Here is an 18,590-nt window from a genome sequence, read left to right on the forward strand (position 1 = left end):
GACAATTTAGCTTATCACATGACAACATGAGGGAGGCATAAAATTGAGGAAATCTATACAGGAAGCTCCCCCACATCCTCAGGTTCTTTGAACTATTTTTCAGATACAAAGTACATATATACTCAAAAATTGGCACCATAAAGGAAGTGGGCTTGCCAATTTCGTAAAGAGCAGATGAATTAATGTTGTTTTATTTTAATTAAATGTATGTGATGTAACTCTGGCAATAATTCTTGTCCGGTATCTCAGCTATTTCCAGGAGTGCTGAGAAAAGTAAGATATGTCAACACAGCCATATTCTGTGAAGCTAATTACTTGGAAAATAGTTGCAAACAACAATGACAAATTGCAATGGCTCTAGTGCTATCTAGAAAGCTTTGTTTATCTGTGTTTTGACAGCTATCTATCTAATAGCTAATAAATATCAGGCAAGCCTAATTCCTGCTCTCAAGAAGTTGTCTACTGAAGTTGGAAAGATCATACATTTTTTAAAACACAATTGTATAAAGTATGAATGGGGGTGGTTACTTTGTGCTGGCATAACTGAGCAAACCATATGTTTTAGGCTGAGAACATGGAAGTTATCCTAGTAGAAGTGGCCTTGAGCAGAATTTTTGAAGATGAAGTAAAATATAACTCAATTTCAAATTGGGTGTAAAAGAACAGAATGGATAACTATTAGGACTGTGTTTAGTGAGCAAAACAGAAAGCCAACTAGCAAGGCTTAAATTGATAGGATTTTTTTCCATAACAAATACTCTTTGAGTAGGGAACATAAGGCTGGTGTCTTTGCTCAAGGAGTTGGTGAAGGATTCAGGCTACTTTTAGCTTCTTTCTTTGCCAGTTATAATAGGTAGCTTTTGTTTTCATGGGCATAAGATGACTGTTCTAATTTCAGCTATCATTCTCCATTTTAGTCAGAAAGAAGGGGAGAAAGACGAAGGTGAAAAGAAGTATGCCCCTCCATCTCCCATTTTTACTAGAACAATAGCCTTTCTAGAATTCATATCCAGTAGACCTTCGTTGTTTTATTATAGACCAAAACTTGATCACATGCCCATCCTCAAAGGCAAAGAAGGAGAATATTTTTAACTTGGCATATTACTTCACCAAATAAAAATGAAGTTATTCTAGGAAGGAGAAAATCTATATTGTACAGGAAACTATGACCAGGATTCTACTTATGAGAAGATAGAGAGTTGTATTTTGTCCAATTCCATCGCTAAGTATTACTAAAAACTTTGGACATTATATATAAGACAAATACAAGGTTTTGAAAGGTGAAGAGAAGGCAGACTATCTAGGGATGTTTGAGGAACATTATGGTGATGACTTCTCTAGATTTGATTTTTGCTTCACATATACAAACTTGGAGAAAAGAGCAACCTAGCAAGTCAGAAAACTTTCAGACCATTACCACTCTACTTTAACCCAACACTATGAAAAAGTATCCCCATCTGCACACATAAAAAACAAAGGCTGAATGAAGATTCTAGATTACCACCATTGTGAATCTCTGAGGATGAACAAAAACATTTCCACTAAGTGATGTAGAGAAGGCCATGTAGGAAGGTGGAACTTATATTTCCCACCTTCTCATTGCTCCCTGACCACCATCAGTAAAGGCCACATGGAAAGACTAGATTTCATATGATTCCTCCTCTTTGCTGAGCTAGTATCTGAGGAGGCTTAGTGGAGAGAAGGGACTTACAATATCTCCCAATGGTTGAAAAGAAAACTCACCATGATATCAATGGAGACCCATTGGTAAACCAGAACTCACACTCCTACCTGACAATAAGAAGGAGCAGTCTCTTTCTTCTGGGTGTCGATCAGGGCCACTAGGAAACCTAAATTCTACCTCCACTAGTTAATAATGAGGTAATACTCCCCTCCCTTTCCCCTGCTGGAGTGGTATCAAAGTTAGTTGAAATAAAAGTTCTAAATAAGTTCTAATGTCTCCTAATATGAAAATGTCTGCTTCATTTAAAAAATCATTCATTATACCAAGAAACAGAAATGAATTTAAAAATTTGAAAATGAATTTAAAAATCACCAAAAGACACCAATAGCAAGATGACAGAGATGATAGAATTATCTGATAAATTTTAAATTACATCATGAGTGAAAAAAATGGAGAGAAAGAAAGAAAGCCTCAGCAAGAAACAGTCTCTGGTAAGAGACAGAAGCTATAAAGAGAATAAAATGGATATTGCAAAACAAAAAATACAACTGAAATAAAAAGTTTGGTGCATGGGCTCAAAAGCACCAGATGCAAGGTAGAGTAGTTTGGAGTGTTAGTTTAGATTCTTTTATTTTCTGTGTGTAGATTTTTGATTTGTGGTTACTGTGAGATATATAGAAAGACCAGCTGACCAAAATATTAACTATGGAACCCCAGACCCTGTAGCCAGAGACTTAAGGACCTTGTTCCACCCAACAGTGAGCTAGAACTAGTCCCAGGGTCTCTCTAGGGCCTTGGCCCCACCACCAGGACTGATGCCAGCTCTAGGAACCCTGGACCCTGCCCTCCCCCACCCCACTAGTAGGCAGACACCAGCTCTTGAACCAGAACTTCAATCCCACCCACCAGCAGGACAGCACCTGACCTGAGACCCTATGAGCCTGGGCCCTGCTCGCCTGCAACCCAACATGAGCTGAGACACGTTGTGAGATATAGGACCAGCCCCCTTGTGCTCGGGGCTGGAGCCCAGGGTTTCTGGCTGCAGGACACTGGGGGTCTCAGGGCTAGTGCAGGCTAACTGGTGGGCAGAACTGGACCCCAGAGTCTCAAGCTATAGGTCCCTAGGAGCCCCAGGGTTGGAGTGTCTACCCTTGGGTATGTGGGGCCAGAGCCCAAAGGGCCCCCTGGGACTTCTGGTGGGTGGGCTAGGTCCTGACATGGCTGATTGTAGGGCTATGGTAGTCCTGAGACTGATGTCCACAGGCTGGTGGGTTAGACCGGGGTCCAAGGGATCTCAAGACTTGGATTCACCCACTCGTCCTAGTGTTAGTTTCTGCCCCACGTGGGTGGAGCCAGATGCTAGTTCTCTGCTGTATCACCTATGTATTCCAGAGCTGGTGTTGGCAGGCTGGGAGATGGGGCCGGGTACAGGAGGTCCTGGGCTTAGTGTCTGCTCACTGGAAGGTGAGGGTTAATTGTCTTTCAGTACTGGAAGGACAGTCATATAAATAAAGGGGAAAATACCAGAAGAGTTGCACTTACAATGACATGGTAGGGAAGAACTGTTAGGTTCAGTATCAGGAAGAATTCTATGATAATAATTGAACAGGTTTCAACTGAGAAGGAACCACCCCATTATAGAAGAGTTGGTGAGGACATAGGTGAGCATTAGCCAAGAGTGTTAAAAAGGAAATTCCTTAAGGTCTGTGAGATTAAGTTAAATGATTTCCAATTATTTTCTATAACTCTATGAGATTAAGACAAAAATTACTGATATATTTTCACATATGATTTCACTCAATCTTGTTTGCCAAAGATAAATTATATTTGGCACAAATTAAGATGAAAACCTGTAATGTTTCAATGTAAAAGTATTAACTGGGTCACCGAAGATTCAAATCTATTGCCTGGATTTTATAAAACAATGTTCCAAATAGCTAATTATTCTCATCTCTGAATGGGGCCATATTTCTTATCCAAGACTTATTGGCTACTAAGGCTCTGGGATATAATTTGTGATAAAAGTGGCCTATTTCTATTTAGAAAGGTATAATTTTCTCTGACATCATGTTTCATACAGGAAAGTATTCAAAGGTGCATAGCTGCATCTACCAAGCTCAATTTTAAAAACAAAAAAATGGTAATATTATTGAAATGTACAAACAGAATATGTTTCTCCAAACAATTCTTAAAAGAAAATTTATATAATAAATTATATATGGCGTATGTTCTATAGCCAGAAAGTACTTGCCTTCATTTTAAAAATTAAGTGTTTTGAGAAAAGCAATCACACACCTTTAATTATGAATAACAATACAGCCTGAAATATTAACAGTTGTACCAACAACAACAAAAAATGTGAGCTTGAAATATTCAGGACTCAATATCTAGCATATTCAGAGCAACAATAAATGCTTTATAAACACTAGTAAAGTGAGTGATATGAAATCTCACACACAAATTGCATGACAACATAGAATTCCAGTTTTCACACCATTAAACGTGATTCCACAAATGGACTTTTAGCCAAGTTAAAGTCCAGAGCCCTTAGGTAAATATTACTATTTATGCCTTTATAGTAAAGAAATATTAAATCACATCTCAAGATGCATATTATGAAGAGATAATTGAGGAGATAAGTGGCCTTAGAAATAATATTTTAACATTTTTAAGAGGAAAATAGTTAAAATTTTTAAAAAAGACTGAAATAGGTGGCATTTAACATTTTTAAAATGTGATTTTTAACATGTCATTACCAAGAGACTCAAACTTTGGCTAACCACTCTCTGGTAAAGAAGTTATATTCCTTCATAAAGCCTTAGAAACACATTTTCTAAGATTTGTGAGATATCTGGTGAAGTATTTGGGGAAATATGTGAGTAAACCAATATTTTCCTCTTAAATCTTTGAAGCACAAGAAAAAATATACCTGTTTAGTATAAACAGAAGATTTAGGAAACACATGAGAAAAACCAATGCGTGCTTATGAGACTGTTTTATCAAGGAAGGATCTCCTGAGAAGCATGTGACTACAGAATTTCTTCCATCTACTTTCTTGAGAAAATTGCTTCATGCATGGCTGACAAATTGATTACATAAAGATAGAAACAGACCGTAAGAAATGCCTTATTGCTTTTATAAATAACTGAATTAAGAAGCAAGACACTTTAAAACTCAAGGCAGTTTTGTTCGTTGAGAAAGGCCTAATTTGGAAGGGAAGAAATATGATACTAACTACCCAGGTGATTTGGGCTGAAACACAATATCCTTGTCACCAGGACAAGTCATATCGTAAGTTCAGTTCGGTTCAGTTGTTCAGTTGTGTCCAACTCTTTGTGACTCCATGGACTGCAGCACACCAGGCTTCCCTGACAATATCCTTGTCACCAAGACAAGTCATATAAGGATTGCTACTAATGAGTGTCCTTGTGGTATTGGATGCTTTACTCAGTTACCTATTTTAGTCTGCTGAACCTGAGCTAATTATTTAACTTCGATCTTCAATTTCCTCACTGAAGCAATGATAGTTGTGAAGATTAAATAGGACCAAGTACTCAGCATTTAGCACAGGGCCTGGCAGCTAATAACCTTGTGATAAATGGCTTTTTAGTGTTATTAACTCTTGACTCATACTCTAGATGTAGGCATTTTTTAAGGATGGAAGTCACAGTGAGTTAGCGGAATAGATTAGGAAACAGTCATGACACTCTTACATAAATTTTGTAAATAGACTGAAATGTTTTGTTTGGCAGACAGTACACTATTTGGCCCACAGAATGTTTTCCTTTTCAGATTTGCAATTATTAGTCAATGTATAAAAATAGATGGCACAAACAAATTGCGATGTCCAGCTTTTATTGAAAATGTGAACTATCTGATCATTTCAGGCCCATGTGCTTAGTCACTCAGTCGTGTCCTACTCTTTGCGACTCCATGGACTCCAGGCAAGAATACTGGAGTGGGTTGCCATTTCCTCCTCTAGGGGATCTTCCGAACTCAGGGATCAAAATCAGTCTCCTGCATTGCAGGTGGACTCTATGTCCTCTGACCCACCAGGGGAACCCAATATTAGGCCTACCAACCCAGATGGTAAGCATCAGGCTTAAGATGGAACCGTTCTTTTCAGCAGAGGTTCTCGAGTTTGGCATGGTTTTCACTTTTATTATCTTCACAAGAATGAAAACACAATGAATACAATTTATTATTTTGCCTCAGAAAATTGTCCACCAGTATTATTATTTTTCTTAGATTTTTTTCTGTAGGATTTACAAATCTGGTGGTACCCTCCATTTGACTGAACTACCCAGGTAAGTAAAATAAGTGGCTCTATGTTTATTTTTTTAGTAACTTCCATACTGTTTTCCAAAGTGACTAAACCAATTTACATTCCCACCAACAGTGCGCAAATTTTCTCTTTTCTCCACATCCGCACCAGTGTTGTTATTTCTTGTCTTCTTGGTAATAGCCATTCCAATAGGTATGGTGTGATAACTCATTGTGATTTCCCTGTTGAACACCTTTTCCTACTTGTTGAGCACATTTTCACACCTATATTTCCCTAGTGGCACTTTTTCGTACCTGTTTGGATGTCTTCTTTTGAAAAATGGCTATTCTGTTCCTCTGTCCATTTTTCACCTGGATTGTTTCTTTTTATTGTTGGTGTTAAATTATATGATTTCTTTATATATTTTATATACTAACCCTTTCTCAGATATATATATTTTGCAAAGATTTTCTCCCATTAAATAGGTTTATACATTTCTTTTATTATTTTTTTAACTATGCAGAATGTTTTTCTTTGATATAGTCCCACTATTTGATTTTTGTTTTTATTGCTTGTGTCATATTAAAAAAAAATCACTGACAATACCAATATCATAGAGCATTTTCCTTACTTTTTTCCCTATTTATGTGTCTTATTCATTTTCTTTCATCAAAGTCTTGTAGTTTTCAGTTTTCAGACTTTTCCTTTTTTGCTTAAATTTATTCCTAAGTATTATATTGATTTTGATGTTTTTATGAATTGTATTGTTTTTATTTTTGCTGATATTTTGTTGCTGATCTGTACTGATTTCAGTTTGTTGATTTTATATCTTGCAATTTTACTAAATTCCTTGATTAGTTTCAATAGTTTTTTGGTTAAATACTTAGGATTTTTTAATAAAAGATTATATCGTATGTATATAAAGATAATTTTACTGTTCCTTTCTGATTTTGATGCCTTTTATTTCTTTCTTTTTTTTTTTTTTTTTTTTGCCAGATTATTCTGGCTAGGAATTCCAGGACTATGTTTGTCTTGTCTTGTTGTTTGTCTTGTCCCTGATCTTAGGGGAAGAGCTTTAAAACTTTCACACTGAGTATGATGTAGGCTATAGGTTTTTCATATGGTCTTTATTATGTTGAGGTTTTTTCTTCTGTGGGCTTCCCTGGTAGCTCAGATGGTAAAGAATACACCTTCAATGCAGGAAACTCTGGTTCAATTCCTGGGTCAGGAAGATCTCCTGAAGAAGGGATAGACTACCCACTCCAATATTCTTTGGCTTCCCTGGTAGCTCAGACAGTAAAGAATCTGCCTGCAATGTGCGAGATCTGGGTTCCATCCCTGGGTTGGGCAGATCCCTTGGAAGAGGGCATGGCAACCCACTCTAGTATTCTTGCCTGGAGAATCCCCATGGACAGAGGAGCCTGGAGGGCTACAGTTCATAGGGTCACAAAAAGTCAGACATGACTGAGTGGTTAAGCATAGCACATGTTCCTTCTGCAACCAATTTGTTGAGGGTTTGTATTATAAAGATTATGTATTTAGTTAAATGCTTTTCTGTACCTGTTGATAATCATATGGTTTTTATTTTTATTTTTTTATGTGGTATATCACATTTATTGATTTGTATATGTTGAACCATGCTTGCATTTCAGAGATAAATCCCGCTTGATCATGGTATATGATCGTTTTAAAGTGCTCATGAATTTGGTTTGGGTAATATTTTACTAGGAGCTTTTGTACCTATATTTATGAGAAATTTCAGTCCATAATTTTCTTTTCTTGTAGTGTCCTTATTTGGCTTTGGTATCATGATACTATTGGCCTTGTAAAATGAGTTTATGGGTGTTCCCTCTTCAGATTTTTTTGGAAGAATTTGAGAAGAACTGGCATTAATTCTTTAAATATTTGGTAAAACTCGCTGCTTCTGGGCTTTTTGTTGGGGGGGGGGGCTTATGCTTCTGTTTAAATCTGCTTACTAGTAATTGGTTTACTCATATTTTTATATTTTTTCTGATTCACACTTGGTAATTTGTATGTTTCTAGAAATGTATCAATTTCTTCTAGATTATGCAACACTTTGGCCTCCAAGTATTCAGGGTAGAATCTTATGATCCAATATATTTATATGATATTAGTTGTAATATCTCATCTTTAATTTCTGACTTTATTTATTAAGACTTTTTTCTTAGGCTAACTAAATTGTTGTCAATTTTGTATGTCTTTTTACAAAAGCGGCTTTTTGTTTCACTGATCTTTATTGTTTTCTTATCATCTATTTTTTATTTCATCTCATCTTTTTTGTATTACTTTTGTTAACTTTAAGCTTAGATTTTTCTTTTTTTTCTCATTCTTTGCATTGTAAATTTGGGTTGTTTATTTAAGATCTATTCTCTTAATATATATATTTATCACTTGTAAACTTTCATCTAAGTATTACTTTTGCAGAATGTCATAGGTCTTGATATGTTATACTTGCATATTCATTTATTTCCAGATATTACTATTTCCTTTTTTACTTCTTCTTTGATTGATTGATTGTCAGGAACATGTTGTTTAATCCCCATATGTTTGTAAGTTTTCCAAATTTTCTCCTGTTGATTTCTAGTTTCATACCATGTGGTCAGAAAAAAAAATACTTTGTATGATTTTAATCTTATTAAATTTACTAAGACCTTTTCTGTGACCCATAATATGATATGTCCCAGAGAATGCTCTGTGTGGAATTGGAGAGATATGTGTTCTGCTGCTATTGGATGGAATGTTCTACATATCTGTTAGGTCCATTTGCCCTAAAGAATGGTTCAACTGCAGTTTCCTTGTGACTTTTCTGTCTGGATTATCTATCTATTGCTTCTAAGTGGGATATTGAATTTCTCTACTATTTCTGTGTTTCTACGTCTTCTTTTAAACCTATCAGCATTTGCTTAATATATTAGGTGCTCTGATGTTAGGTACATATGTATTTCAAATTGTATCTTCTTAATGAATTGATCCTTTTATCATTACATAAAGGCCTTCTTGTCACCTGTTACCTTTTTCAGATTAAAGTCTACTTTTGTTTGAAATAAGTATAGCTATTTCACTTTTCTGGGTTTCCAGTTGCATGAAATATGTTTTTTATTACTTCACCTTGAACCTCTGTGTGTCCTTAAAACGGGAGTGAGTCTCTTATAAGTAGCATGTATTTGAGTCTTATTTTTTATTCTACCCAGTCATTTGATGTTTTTTGATTAAAGAATTCAGTCCTTTACATTTCAAGTAATTACTGATATGTAAGAACTTAATAGCATCAACTTATTAATTGCTTTCTGGCTGTTTATATTTCCATTGTTCCTTTTTTTCTCTCCTGCTGCAGACAGTGGTGGAGTGGTGATTTTCTGTGATAGTATGCTCTGATTCCCTTCTCTTTTTTTCCAAATGTTAAACTTTGTATTTTGTATTGTGGTATAGCTGATTAGCAATACTGTGTTGGTTTCAGGTGAAGAGTGAAGGGATTCAGCCACACATATACATATGCAGGCTTGCTAAGTTGCTTCAGTCATGTCCAACTCTTTGTGACTCTATGGACTATTGCCCACCAGTCTTCTCCATCCATGGAATTCTCCAGGCAAGAATACTGGAGTGGGTCGCTGTGCCCTCCTCCAGGGGATCTTCCCAATGCAGGGACAAACCCCGGCATCTCCTACATTGCAGGCAGATTCTTTACCCCTGAGCCACTGGGGAAGCCCACATATACATGTATCCCTTCTCTTTTTCTTTTGTTAATATATTGTAGACTTTTGCCTTATGGCTACCATGAGGTATACATAAAAAAAATTTAGATATAACAGTCTATTTTATGCTTTATAGAAACTTAACCATGATCATATAGAAAAACTCAGCCATATTACAACCCCTTTAATGTTGTTAATGACACAATTTACCTCATTTTATATTTTGTATTTGTTAGCAAATTATAGCAGCTATAGTTAACTTTAATATTCTTTTCTTTTAATCTGCATACTATAGTTAAGAGGTTAACACATTATCATACTACAGATTAGAGTTTTCTGTGGCATACTTTATATTTACCCTTACCAGTGTATTGTATACTTTCATATGTTTTGATCTTATTAATTAGGGTCTTTCTATATCAGCTTGGAGAACTTCTTTTATAGTTTCTCATAAGATAGCTTTAGTGGTAAAGAATTTTTATCTGTTTAAAAAAGATTTGCTTTCTCCTTTATATCTGAAGAATAATCCTGCCAGATAGAGTATCCTTGGCTGCCACTTTTTTTTTTTTCCATTTCAGTAATTTGAATATCCCGTTCTATTTTCTGAACTAGTAAGGTTTCTGCTGAGAAATCTGCTGAAAGGCTAATAGGGGTGGCTTTGTAGCTTATAAACTGTTATTCTTTTGCTGCTTTTAGGATTCTTTCAGTCTTTGAATTTTGATATTTTCATTACAATGTATCTTGGAGAAGATTATTTTGGTTTGAGATAATGAGATAATCCATTACCTTCATGAACTTCAACATTAACATTGACACTCTCTTTTGTATTCTTTATTTCATTCACTGAATTCTTTAGCTTCAGAATTTCTATTCGGTTATTTGTATTTCTGTCTCTTTATTAAATTTATCATTTTGTTCTTGCAGCGTTTCCCTGATTTTGCTGAGTTGTGTTTCTGTGCTTTCCTTTACATAATTGAGTTTGCAAAAAGCAGCCATTTTAAATTCCTTATGGGTTAAATTACAGATCTCCATGGCATTGGGTTTGGTTACTGGAGGAATATTACAATCTTTTGGTGACATCGTATTTCCTTGATTTTTCATGTTCCTTGGAGTTTGGCTTTGATGATGTCACATAAGAAGCAGCAGTCTCCTCCTTTATTCCTTACCAGCTGCTTTCAAGTAAGAGTTACTTTCCATCACTCCTGACTCTTCTGCAACCTCATATGGATATACCTGCTCCATGCATCTTGCTCCCTCTTGTGGCATAAACCTTAAACTTGTATGTCTTCTAATGCACCAGGATGGCTACTGGAAACCTCTATTTTATTTTCCTGAAGGTGGTACTAATGACTCAAGATTGTGAGCCAGTTTCTCTCCTGTCCACAGACCTTGTCCTATTTTCTGCACATGTTCCCTGTCTCCTTGAACTCACTCCTTCTGCCACACTCAGGAGCATGCACGAGGGGCAGATCCTTCTTATCATTTCCATCTCATAACATAGAGTTTTCCATCCTCTCACTTTCAGTCTTTGTGTGTCTTTAGCTCTGCAGTGGGTCTTCTTGTAAGCAGAATATAGATGGGCTTTTTAAATCAAATCATCCACCCTGTGTCTTTTGATTTAAGCATTTATTCCATTGATGTTTAAAGCTATTATTAATAGGTATGTACTTATTGCCATTTTATTTGCTTTCTGGGTTTTTTTTTTTTTTTTCTTTTTTATAGTTCTTCTCTGTTACTTTTCTTTTAGTTTCTTCCCTTGTGGTTTGATCATTTTTCTTCAGTGGTATGCTTGTGTTCCTTTATTTCCAGGTCTTGTGTACCTACTGAACATTTTTTATTTGTAATTACCATGGAATTCATATATGTTAACCTAAATCTACTAGTTTTAAACTGGAAATCATTTAACTTCAAATACATTCTAAAAGACCATTTTTTTAACTCTCTTACATCACATTTTGTGTTTTGATGTCATATTTTGCAACTTTACCCCTACAGGGCTTATTTTAGTAGTAATTGATTTTACAAGTTTTTGTTTCTTAATCTTTGTAGTAGCTTATTTAACCATTTGTTCCTCAGCCCTTAGTATATGTTTATCTTTCCTAAAGGAATCCTTCCTTTCCTATAGCTTTTTACTTTGCATTGTAGCTTTTTATTTCCCATTTAGGAAGAACTTTTAACAATTCTTTTATTGTAGGTTTAGTATTGATGAACTCTGAGCTTTTGCTTATTTGAGGAGCTTTTTGCTCTTTAAATTCTAAATGATAGTTTTGTTTGGTAAGATATCCTAGGATAGAGATTTTTCTATTTCACCACTTTAATTATATGTCACTCTCTTCTGGCCTACAAAGTTTTTACAGAAAAATCACCTGACTTTATTTTCTTTCTTGCTATGTAATTCTCCACTTTGCTTTTGCTGCCTTTAGGGTTCTCTCTTATCTTTAACTTTTGCCATTTTAGTTATATGTCATGGACTGATGATACCCTCTTTTGGACTCTTCATCCCCTAGATATGTGAGAAATAAATTTATGTTGTTTAAACCACCATAAACAGTTTACGGTATCCTTTTATAGGAACAGGATCTTACTAAGAGAATTGTACTATAGAGAAATATGTGTTTATTTCATTTCTATATTGATTTATTCTACTTACCATCTTTATTTGGCTATATATTCTCTTTTCTTATGTGTCTTACATATTTTTCCCGGTCCTCATGACAGAAAGACATCCTGGAATGTGAAGTCAAGTGGGCCTTAGGAAGCATCACTATAAACAAAGTTAGTGGAGGTGATGGAATTCCAGTTGAGCTATTTCAAATCCTAAAAGATGATGCTGTTGAAATGCTGCGCTCAATATGCCAGCAAATTTGGAAAACTCAGCAGTGGTCACAGGAATGGAAAAGGTCAGTTTTCATTCCAATCCCAAAGAAAGGCAATCCCAAAGAATGCTCAAACTACTGCACAATTGCACATGCTGGCAAAGTAATGCTCAAAATTCTTCAAGTCAGGCTTCAATAGTATGTGAACTATTAACTTCCAGATGTCCAAGTTGGATTTAGAAAAGGCAGAGGAACCAGAGATCAAATTGCCAACATCTGTTAGATCATAGAAAAAGCAAGAGGATTCTAGAAAAATATTTACTTCTTCTTTATTGACTATGCCAAAGCCTTTGATTATGTGGACCAAAAATTCTGGAAAATTCTTAAAGAGATGGGAATACCAGACCACCTTACCTGACTCCTGAGAAATCTGTATGTAGGTCAGGATGTAACAGTTAGAACTGGACATGGAACAACAGACTGGTTCCAAATAGAGAAAGGAGTATATCAAGGCTGTATATTGTCACCCTGCTTATTTAACTTATATGCAGAGTACATCATGAGAAATGCTGGGATGGATGAAGCACCAGCTGGAATCAAGATTGCTGAGAGAAATATCAATAATATCAAATGTACAAAGAACACCACCCTTATGGCAGAAAGTGAAGAAGAACTAAAGAGCCTCTTGATGAAAGTGAAAGAGGAGAGTGAAAAAACTGGCTTAAAACTCAACATTCATAAGACTAAGATCATGGCATCTGGTCCCATCACTTCATGACAAATAGATGGGGAAGCAATGGAAACAGTGACAGACTATATTTTGGCCGGGGCTCCAAAATCACTGCAGATGGTGACTACAGCCATGAAATTAAAAGACACTTGCTCCTTGGAAGAAAAGTTTTGATCAACCTAGATACCTTAATAAAAAGCAGAGACATTACTTGCCAACCAAAGTCCATATAGTCAAAGCTATGGTTTTTCCAGTCATGTATGGATGTGAGAGTTGGACTATAAAGAAAGCTGAGTACCAAAGAATTGATACTTTTGAACTGTGGTGTTGGAGAAGACTTTTGAGAGTCCCTTGGACTGCAAGGAGGTCCAACCAGTCCATGCTAAAGGAAATCAACCCTGAATATTCATTGGAAGGACTGATGCTGAAGCTGAAACTCCAATATTTTGGCCACCTGATGCGAAGAACTGACTCATTTGAAAAGACACTGATGCTGGGAAAGATTGAAGGTGGGAGAAGGGAACGACAGAGGATGAGATGGTTGGATGGCATCACTGACTCAATGGACATGAGTTTGGGTAAACTCCGGGAGTTGGTGATGGACAGGGAGGCCTGGCGAGCTGCAGTCCATGGGGTCACAAAGAGTCAGACATGGCTGAGCGACTGAACTGAACTGAACTGTATATGGTAGAAAACATAGTTTTATATACACCTTGAGTATTCTTACCTTAGTATCTGACTCTTTTACTCTCAAGTTCAAAATAAAAAAAACTCATTGCCCCAGATTTTGGTCCCCACCTCCTGAATGTATCAAGGGTGACCAGAAGTTAGGTCAGTTGATAATATGGTAGCAATAATTACAATATATGTATAAATTTCTTTCCAGAGGGAGAAAAGAGATAAGAACAGATTATCTGAAAGTAGGATAAGGAGCATTTCCAAAAAAGAAAGTTCAGGTAGAGAAAGCAATAGATCATCTATGCATTAGTATTACAAGCACTTTTCACTGAGACCAATACATAAAAGTATTCAGTTAATGCTGGTTTTCTTCATTCTTTATTCAGAGATTTTCAGTGATGTCACATTACCTTAGCAGCTTTCCATATTTTTTAAATTTTTTGTAAGTCTGTCAATTAAGGAATGCATTCTTAATTCCTCAAATGAATTTAACATTTGTTGTCCCTTATATTCCATTCCTCACTTTCTCATCTCCAACTGAGCAACCGCAAGTGGTTTCTTTGGCAAGAGTTATACAGGGATTTTCCTAGAAGAATCTGCATAGTGTGCTGGAATCGAGTGCAATATCTGAGGTCCATATGATTTGTAATCAATTTCTATTAATTTTCTAACCAGGTAAGTCAGGTTTCTCTATAGTTCAATAGTATCCATTTCACACACTCTTTCAAATATCAAGAGATGACTATGAAAGGACATTGTCCATGGTCAAGTGGTATTCAGATGTTTGCAAGAGGCAGCAGGTCCCTAAGGTGAAATACACCATGGCAGGAAAAATTGAAGTTTGAAAAGTGTACTACAGAAGAAAAGGATAAAGAACTCAATATGCAATGTGAAACTTTCTTCTGAGGAAATAAACAGGATTCCAAAAATAAACATAACTCCTCCCCTGTTTTTGTCCAATGTAAAGAAATGTGAAAATAGACCAAAATTGCCTTGAGAAGACCAAACGGTTGAAATAAAATTATGCTGACTCATCAGCTTCCTTCCCATTTAACTTAGCAAGAATGAGAGATACTATCAGTAAGAAAAATTTGCTAGTTCTATTATTCTGAAGTTTTATTATGGTTATCCCATAGAGAAATCATAGTACTTACAGCTGGAGAATTCAGGACAAGGCCCTTATTCTCTTGGGGCCTTATTAAGTCACTAGCCACTGGAGTCGCTTTTTCAGCACACTCTAAAAGGAGTTCAGGGTGGAGATCAAGAATGAGATACCCTGTTCTCTGGAAAAAAAACTAGCAGAACAAGTTTTCAGATAATTAGATATTTTCAGGAGAAGACTTTGTGTCCAAATTATTGCATCTTCTCATATCTAGAAAAGCACTAAATTTATTAACAGAGACATTTGTTCCTCATGATTACCAGTAAAATTCTGCAAAAATATGTGTTTAATTGCATGTATCCCCCTTCACCACAATCACATATATACTGACTTTCCCTGCTAGCTCTTCAGATCAGTTTCTCAGAGTTATCTGAGATGCTGTCCCTTGGGCTATAGGCCTTATTTTGTCCCAAATAAAACCTAACTCACGATGAGGTTGTGAGTTTTTTATGCTGTTTTTTTTTTTTTTTTTTTTTTAAGTTAACAAGGTAAAAGCAGGAAATCAATATCTATACAATGGTAGTAACATCTATAGTATGCACACTTAACAATTGAATTTTAAAATAATTTAATATGAGTTGGGATAAAACTTTCTATTTGAATATTCAGTGTTGTTCCAAACGAAACTCAAGTGTTTCAGAAAAGCAAAATATATTTTGAAGATATATAATGTAAAATATATCACTAGACTTCAAATGTTAACTTTAAAAAATAAGCATATAAATTGAATTTAATTTATATTTCTAAATTACTAAAGTTCACTTTGAATTAGAATTATTTTCAAATTTTTTCTTTTGGAGTTATCATCTAATAGGTCTTTACATACAAGACATTTTTGTTTTAATTTCCATGATTTCTTTCTACATGATAAATGAGGTGATTACAAAAGAAAAGCAGTACTTTCATAAATCTCTTTAGAAAATATACTTTTACAAAAACCAAACATCACTGTGATAATGGTTCATAGCTTAAATGTATTCACTTAATCTCCATGAAATTAAGGTTCTCATATTTTAATGTTTTGATACTTACTTATGGTGTCTAAGCAGAGATGTGGTTTAATTTTGAAGTGAAATAATGTGGTCCATGAATTTTTTAAGTTGTACCAAAGTACACAACACTTAATAGGAAAAAACATTATTCTCTGAAGTTAATGAAGTATTTTAGCTGGACTTTATCCAGTTATTTGTGAGAAACTATCCAGAGTACTTTCAAAAAAGCAACATTATTTTTCAAATGCCCTTTTATAATTAAAATATAAATAGCACTTATGTATAAGAGATATTTGTATCCTATAAACAAATTAAAATGTTTGCTTCACCCTGCACTGAATTACCAGTGGACAAGCAATGCATGTATTTAGAACACGAGGAAAACAAGCAATATATTATACATATAATGGATTTAATATTTCACAGATAGGAAAATACACCTCTATTTTCCTTTTAAGCACCTATGTTAGTGTACAGTATCAAATGTGTATATATATTCATGTGATGAAAAGGGAAATTGGACAGATACGTATTCTGTGCAAGATTCCAGGAAACTGCTGACCTTATTCTCAACCATCCTTCCTTTAAGCTTTCTTGCTTCTTGTCTCATTTATTTTCTTTAAACCCTGCCTTGAAATATGAAAACTATAGTTTCATAGAATAAACTGTCATAAAAATCTGTATATTATACTTTATGATCTCAGAAATCATTGAGCACCACACAAATACAATACATAAAGTTACAAACATCTAGAAGCAGCAGAATATCTTCTCAGCAACCTGCGAAGACCACTTGTATTTTTCACAAATAAAAGAAGAGAAGATGATAGTGATATTTTTACCTGGTTTCATGATGCTCAATATTAGCTGAAGGCAGGGAAATCCTAATCATGCTTTTGAAAGGCAGGTAGACAGTTTATTTTTTAAGCTATAAATTTTTACTTTGGTGTGACTTTTTTAAATATTTTAATTGAAGGATAATTGCTTTACAGAATTTTGTTGTTTTCTGTCCAACCTCAGCATGAATCAGCCATAGGTATACATATATCCTCTCCCTTTTGAAACCCCCTTTTATCTCCCTCCGCATCCCACCCCTCTAGGTTTATACAGAGCCCCTGCTTCAGTTTCCTGAGCCACACAGCAAATTCCCTATGGCTGTCTATTTTACATACGGTAATGTAAGTGTCCATGTTACTCTTTCCATGCATCTAATCCTCTCCTCCCCACTCCCCATGTCCTTAAGTCTATTCTCTCTGTCTGTTTCTCCATTGCTGCCCTACAAATAAATTCTTCAGTACTATTATGTAGATTCCATATATGTGTTTTAGAATGCAATATTTTTCTTTCTCTTTCTGACTCACTTCACTCTGCATTAATAGGTCCTAGGTTCATCCACCTCATTAGAACTGACTCAAAGTTGTTCCTTTTAATGGCTGAGTAATATTCCATTTCGTATCTGTACCACCGCTTCTTTATCCATTCATCTGTGGATGGGCATCTAGGCTGCTACCCTGTTCTAGCTGTTGTAAATAGTGCTGCAATGAACAATGGGATACAATGTGTCTTTTTCAATTTTGGTTTCTTTCAAGGTATATGGCTAGGAGTGGGATTGCTGGGTCAGATGGTGGCTTTATCCCTAGTTTTTTAAAGAATCTCCATACCATCTACTATGGTGGCTGTATCAATTTACATTCCCACCGAAAGAGCAAGAGAGTTCCCTTTTCTCCACACCTTCTCCAGCATTTATTGTTTGTAAACATTTTCATGATGGCCATTCTGATCGGTGTGAGGTGATATCTGAATGTGGGTTTGATTTGCATTTCTCTACTAATTAGAGATGTTGGGCTCATTTCATCTGTTTGTTAGCCATCTGTATGTCTTCTTTGGGGAAATATCTGTTTAGGTCTTTTTCCCAATTTTGATTGGGTTGTTTGTTTTTCTGGTATTTAGTTTTATGAGCTGTTTGTATATTTTGGAAATTAATTCTTTGTCACTTGTTTATTTACTATTATTTTCCTCATTCTGGGGGTTGTCTTTGCACCTTGCATATAGTTTCCTTTGCTGTGCAAAAGCTTTTAGGTTTAATCAAGTCCCACATGTTTACTTTTGTTTTGATTTCTGTTACTCAAGAGCTGGATCATAGAGGATCTTGCTTTGATTTATGCCATTGAATATTCTGCCTATGTTTTCCACTAAGACGTTTATAGTTTCTGGTCTTATGTTTAGGTCTTTAATCCATTTTGAGTTTATCTTTGTGAATGGTGTTAGGAAGTGTTCTAATTTCATTCTTTTCCATGTAGTTGTCCAGTTTTCCCAGCATCATTTATCGAAGAGGCTTTCTTTACTCCATTGCATATTCTTGCCTCCTTTGTAAAAAATAAGGTACCTGTAGGGTCATGGGTTTATTTCTGGGCTTTTTATATTGTTCTATTGGTCTATATTTCTGTTTTTGTGCCAGTACCATACTCTCTTGATGACTGTAGCTTTGTAGTATAATCTGAAGTCAGGAAGGTTGATTCCTCCAGCTCCAGTCTTCTTTCTCAAGACCGTT

Source organism: Muntiacus reevesi, chromosome 19 (assembly GCF_963930625.1).
Source record: "Muntiacus reevesi chromosome 19, mMunRee1.1, whole genome shotgun sequence".
NCBI lineage: Eukaryota > Metazoa > Chordata > Mammalia > Artiodactyla > Cervidae > Muntiacus > Muntiacus reevesi.